The sequence below is a fragment of the Zingiber officinale genome, chromosome 3B, assembly GCF_018446385.1.
Source record: "Zingiber officinale cultivar Zhangliang chromosome 3B, Zo_v1.1, whole genome shotgun sequence".
Taxonomy (NCBI): domain Eukaryota; kingdom Viridiplantae; phylum Streptophyta; class Magnoliopsida; order Zingiberales; family Zingiberaceae; genus Zingiber; species Zingiber officinale.
In genome coordinates, this window is record NC_055991.1 from 50055421 (window position 1) to 50062494 (window position 7074).

Sequence of the window (7074 nt, forward strand, 5' to 3'; positions counted from 1 at the left end):
ACATGCTTGTATGTTGCTTTTAACCCAATGTAATGCTTGATAAGATTCGGCCATGACAAGATTTCTAAGCTTAGGAAACGTAGAACCTAAACTAAACTATACTCATGATGTTCCTTGTGATACATGATATGATATTGGTTTAGGGTTCACATGCTTGTATGTTGATTTTTAACTTAAGTCACAACCATATGTTTCGGCCACTATATGATATTAGGGTTAGAGACCTAAATATGATTCTCATGTATCTCACATGCAATGTTTCATGATATGATAAGAGCTTGCTATGCTCCTATGTTTAATTATGAATGCTTATGATCTATGCATGTTGATAACCCTTATGATGTGCTGTGTGCCCAAATTATGCATGCTATTATAAGGAGCTGTGTACCCAAACTATGCATGTATTTATGATGTGCTGTGTGCCAAATTATACATGCTATTATGATGAGTTGTGTGCCCAAATTTTTGTATGATATGATACGTTAAGAAATATGATATGCATGTAATAATAAGAACCATGATATGTATGACATGCTACTTTACTTTATATGGCTTGTACCAAGGGTGGGCTCCATAAGCGCCCCGGGGTCGATGGACTAAGAAACGGGCCTCGTTAGAGATGGGCTCCTAAGTGCCCCTAGGTCGATGGACTAAGAAACGGGCCTAGTATGTATGCCTTGTAGGGTTCAAGACTTGCTACCTTGGACCTACATAGGACGCGCGCATTTATTTATGTGGTACAAGCCGGGGTCCTAATTATGTTGAGATTATGTTTAAGTATGTATGTAATAAGTTTTCAAAAGACATGTTGCATATATTTTTCATGATACATGTTTTTGAAAATCATCTCGCATAATACTTAATGACTATGCCATGATATGCCATGATACTTATGATTATGTTATGTTGTGCTAGGATGCACTTTATGACTATGTCATGATACTTATGATTATGTTATGTTATGCTAGGATGTACTTTATGATTATGCCATGATATGTCATGATATGCCATGATACCTTACGATTATGTTACGATATGATACTTCTATACATGATATGATGACTTGTCTTTATGCTTTATGCCTTATGAATATGTTATGCTTTACGGTTTTTTGTGAGTAGGAAGGATCTTATTGAGCCTTGTGTGCTCATTGCTTACTTTCCTTGTACCACAGATAAAGGCAAGGAATGGATGTACTAAGGGAGGAGCAGGAGGGGCAAAAAGGATGTGTGTAGTAGTGGCTCGGCTAAAAGAGAAAGACCTGCTTTTATTTAATAAGAATTATGCTTATGTCGTTATTTCATGACTCCATGACATTTCATCATGCTTATTAGTGTTATAGCTTAAATTTATGTTAAACATGCTATGTGACTTTATATGATAGGTAGTTAGTGATGATGATTTGAAAAGCAAAAGAAAAGTTTTAAAAAGAAAAAAATATACTATAAACAAGACTTCCATTGTTTTAAGTAGAAAAGATTATTAACAAGCAAGTAAGTAAGATAAGATAAGAAGAAAAGGATAAGTAACCCCCCTCAGCTTGAGCAGGAAGGGGCGGGGCGTTATATCAACATTCTTGTAACTTGGGTAGTAATGATGTGTTGCTAGATACAGCTCATTACTTATGCTTCTAAATGGGTTTAGGAGCATTGCCAACGTTACAAGAACCTATAGGGTCACATACAAAGGGCAATTAGATGGAGATTAGGTTCATATGATGAACCAAAGAGGATTAGTTTCATGTGATGAACCAAATTGGATTAAGAGTAATCCAAACTAGACTAATTGAGTTGGACTCAATTTGATTCATGTGTCCAATAAGTCTAATTTAGATTATGACTCATTGAATTAATTAAATTTAATGGATAGAGATTCAATAAATTAAATTGACTTGAATCAAAGGTTGGATTTGATCAACCATGGGAGAATTTAAGTCAAGTTTGACTTGACTTGAGAGGGAAAATGAAGAGTCAAGTTTGACTTGACCTTGACTTGACCAAATGCCATGTCATTGTGACTTGGCATAGGGCCGGCCAATGATGATGTGTCACATCATCAAAGGTTACATGAGTGTGTGCCACCTTATGAGGGAGACCAAGAGTTGTGACCTTTTGTATACCATGGAGATAAAAACTCCTCCATTATGTGGCCGGCCACTTAAGTGTGCATTTGGTGTGCTTGAGTAACTCCATCTTCTTCCTCCTCTCTTCTCTTCTCTCCCTCTCCTCCTCCTTGGCCGAACACCTTTAGAGTGCTAGCACACTCTAAGTGTTTTCTCTATCTCTATTGTTCGTGTGGATACGTATAGAGGTGTGTCCACTTGAACACACTTGAGATCCGACAAATTTTGGATGAGCGGGATTCGCGAAGGGCTTCACTACAAGGGTAATCTCTTAATCATGTAGATCTAATGTAGATCTAGGATAGAAAATAAGTACATGAAAATTTTATCTTCGCACGGATCCGGTGGCATGAGACTTCGGGGTTTCCGCAACGCAAAAAGTGATTTTTGCGGCTCAAAAGTCCCAACATGAGCAGTGCATAATTCAACCGAAAACCAAACACACAGAGGCAAAAAACTAGCTCTGATACTAATTGATCGGTGTTACACGGAATACCATTCTGTTTCCCCTATACAAAAATTTATACAAGCACAGAACTTTTCCTAGCAACTCATGTGCTCTTCAGAAGTTAAACATGGATTGGAAACGAAGCTTAACATTTTTACTCCAAGTTCGTTCTTCAAAGTTAAACTTGAAATAGAAACAATACTTAACATTTTTACTCCAAGTTCAACCCTTGTGTTCTTAAGAAGTTAAACCATATTACAGAAATGGATTAAATATTTATTTCAAGGATTGACTTCCAGGTCGTTGTCGAGACACTAGGCCTTTTTAGTTATGGGATCATCAACCACTTCCTAGACAAAGCCTTTCAAAGAAATTAAATATTTAAACTTCTCACAATAATCTTAGGTTTAACTACAGAAACTTCAATTAAAGCACAAGATTGAAACACAAAATCAAAGCACAAAAATGAAAACAAAAAATTGCTAACTTCTTGTGTTGGTATTTCAGGATCCATACGAAAAAAACAAAACTAGTTGTGCTGCGGAATAAATAACTAGTTGTACCTTTCTTCGTAGACAAAGACCTCTTGATCTTCTGCCGTATTCCTCTCCTCTTCTTGGACGTCGTGTGGGTGACGATCTACCAAGACAAAAACACCCGAACCCCTTTTGTTTCCAAGTCGCCTACCACCAAAAGATGCAAAGAAAGGAACGCCTCCTTCTTCTTCTTCTCCTCCAAACCACTGGCCACCAAGGTGCTTCGTCTCATTGTTTTCTTTTCCTCCAAGCTTCGGCCACCAGGAGAAGACGGAGCGCCGACCATAGAGGGAAGAAAAGGGAAGAAGAAAAGAAGTGGGGTGTCAGCCCTAGAGGAAAGAAAAGAAAGAATGGGGCGCCGACCTTAAGGGAAAAGAGAGGGTTTTTAGTTGTGGAGAAAAACTTATCACTTCTTAATCGAATTGATGATTTTTGTGGCACAACCTCCTCTCCTTTTACAACCCTTTGCCCCAGATAAAAAAGAAGAAAAAGTAATAGATTTTTGTTTAGAAAAAACCTCTAGAAAAGAATTAACATAATTCTTTTTAGAAAATTTTCTTAAGAAAGAATTAGTATAATTCTTTTTAGAAAATTTCTAAGAAAAAATCAACATAATTCTTTTTAGAAAAATCTCTAGGAAAGAATTAACATAATTCTTTTTAGAAAAATTTCTTAGGAAAGAATTAATATAATTCTTTTTAGAAAATTTCTAAGAAAGAATCAACGTAATTCATTTTAGAAAAATCTCTAATTCTGTTGAGAAAAAATCTCCCCTTTTTTTCTTTCTTTTCTTTTCTTTTCTTTTGGTTTGGCCAACCCCTTGCTTGAGCACCAAGCAAGGCTTGGTCGACCCCTTTCTTGGGTAGGAAGCAAGGCTTGGCCGGCCCCTTACTTGGGCACCAAGTAAGGATGTGGCCAGCCCCTTTCTTGGGTAGGAAGCAAAACCAAAATGAGTGAATGCGAGGCTTTATAGAGGCTATAACATGGATCGAGAGGAGGAATTGGTTTTGGCCTCCTGATGGACTTGAGCTTCCTGTGTTCAACCCGAACATCCAACTCAAGTTCATCAATAATAACTCATACCACTAAAGAGTTATTATTGAACTACCGCACCAATCCCATATTACAATATGGGCTCCTTCTTATCATGAGTGTGTTAGTCTCCCTATGTTTTAAATATCTTATGTCCGTTAATTAAATGAGCTACTGACAACTCACTTAATTAACATCTAGCTTCAAGAGTAGTACCACTCAACCTTATTATCATGTCGGACTAAGTCCACCTGCAAGGTTTACATGATAATCCTTATGAGATCCTCAAGGGGACATCATCAACCTATATTACTAGGACATAGTTTCCTTTTATAATCAACAACACACTATATAAATAATATTATTTCTCAACTTATCGGACTTATTGATTTAACAAAATAAATCTCACCCTTTGATAAATTAAAGAAATAAATACTAAGTATATGTGTTTGTTATTATATCGAGATTAAGAGTATGTGCATCCATAACAACAGAGGTTTTGTTCTTTTATACAGTTAGTATAAAAAGAACAACCTCAAATGGTCCTGCTCAATACACACATAGTGTACTAGTGTAATTTTATAGTCAAGATAAACTAACACCAAATTACACTACAACCATTCCAATGGTTTCTCTTAATTCATCTTGGTTGTGAGCTACTATTTATAATTTATAATGAGCTGATAATATTATCGTGGTGTGTGACACCACACACCACGTTATCTATAATATAAATTAAATGGACAACTGCATTTAACTAAATACAGACATTTGACCAATATGATTCTCATTTCAAAATAAATATTCATACAAAAAGCTAAGCTTTTAGTATACATACTAACACTATTCTCTTTTATAATCCTTGGTAATTGCTAAAAAGGAATGATTTTAACAACAATTAAAATCTCTCTTTTAAATTTCTTATTATGGATGGCTACAAAAGGAAAGTTTTAAAATTAAAAATCCCTCTTTTAAACATTGTAGATGGCTACAAAAATGAAAGATTTTTAAAATTAAAACCTCTCTTTTAAATCATGGTTACAAAAAAGGATAGTTTTAACAAAAATAAAATCTCTCTTTTAAACCATTGTAGATGGATACAAACGGAAGGATTTTTTAAATTTAAAACTCTCTTTTAAAAACATGTGGATGGCTTCAAAAAAGGAAAGTTTTTAAAATTTAAAATCTCTCTTTTAAAACATTGTAGATGGCTACAAAAAGAATGATTTAAAAATTAAAAACCCACTTTTAAACCCATCTTGGCCAGCCCTTTGCTTGGGCACCAAGCAAGGATATGGTCGGCCATAAGGATGACTTGGGAGGATGCGAAGCTTTATACATAGAGGCTACAATAGAGACATAGAGGAGGAATTGGTTTTGGCCTCCTGATGAGCTTGAGCTTCCTGTGTTTGACCCGAACACCCAACTCAAGTTCATCAATAATAGCTCATGCCACTAAAGAGTTATTATTGAACTACCGCACCAATCTCATATTACATTATGGGTTCATTCTTATCATGAATGCGTTAATCTCCCTGTGTTTAAGATATCGAATGTCCATTAATTAAATGAGTTACTGACAACTCACTTAATTAACATCTAGCTCCAAGAGTAGTGTCACTCAACTTCATTGTCATGTTGGAACTAAGTCCACCTGCAAAATTTACATTACAATCCTTATGAGTTCCTCAAGGGGGCATCATCATCCTAATAAATAGGACACAGTTTTCTTCTATAATCAACAACACACCATATAAATAATATTATTTCCCAACTTATCGGACCTATTGATTTAACGAATAAATCTCTCCATTTGATAAATTAAAGAAATAAATACCAAGTACATGTGCTTGTTATTATATCGGGATTAAGAGTACACACATCCATAATAACAGAGGTTCTGTTCTTTTATGTAGTCAGTATAAAAGGAACAACCTCAAATGGTCCTGCTCTATACACACATAATGTACTAGTGTAATTTTATAGTCAAGATAAACTAGTACCAAATTACACTACAACCATTCCAATGGTTTGTCCCAATCCATCTTGGTTGTGAGATTCTATTTATAATCTATAAGGAACTGATAATATGATCTTCTGTGTGACACCACACACTATGTTATCTATAATATAAATTAAATGGACAACTGCATTTAACTAAATGCAGACATTTGACCAATGTGATTCTCATTTCAAAATAAATGTTTATACAAAAGGCTAGGCTTTTAGTATATATTCTAACAAGTCGGAGGTGGGGCAAATCTATTTTAAGGAAACTGCGACCATCGCAGGCCTCAGTCCGCTTCGTCTGTTCGCCCTTTTCAATCATTCGACCACTCCTCACTCAGGTCTCTCAATCACTCGAGTCATCCTACCTTCTACTATTGGGTTGTTCTGCCTAGCCAATCTCTACTCGCTTGACCGCACTGTCTGGTCGGCCGCCACGTTTGCTCAGCCTCTCTACCCACTCGGCTAGTCTGCTTACTCAACCACATTACCTAGTCGGTTATTTTGCTGGTTGGCCACTTAGCCTAATTGGCCTATTCTGCTACTCACTCGACCGCACTACTATGTCGATTACTCATCCGCTCAGTCTGCCCGACCAATCTGCTTGGTTGGTCATTCGGTCAGATCTGTCACTCGATCAGTCGCTCACTGACCCATCTGCACGCCTATCCCACCCGCACGCTTGCTCGGCCACTCACTCGGTCGGCTGCACTGCTCGCCTAGCTGCACATTCGTTCGGACGTACTCTCGCTCACTCACTCAGCCTCTCTGACGCTCGCATGATCAACTACTCTGTCACCAAGGTTGCCTTGCCTTCTATAGTGAGGCTATTTTGCTCGGTTGGTCACCTGGTCTAATATGCGACTTGGCTGCCCTGCACACTCGGCTGCTCTGCATCTCTCTGCTTGATCAGCCACTCTGCTGTTCTA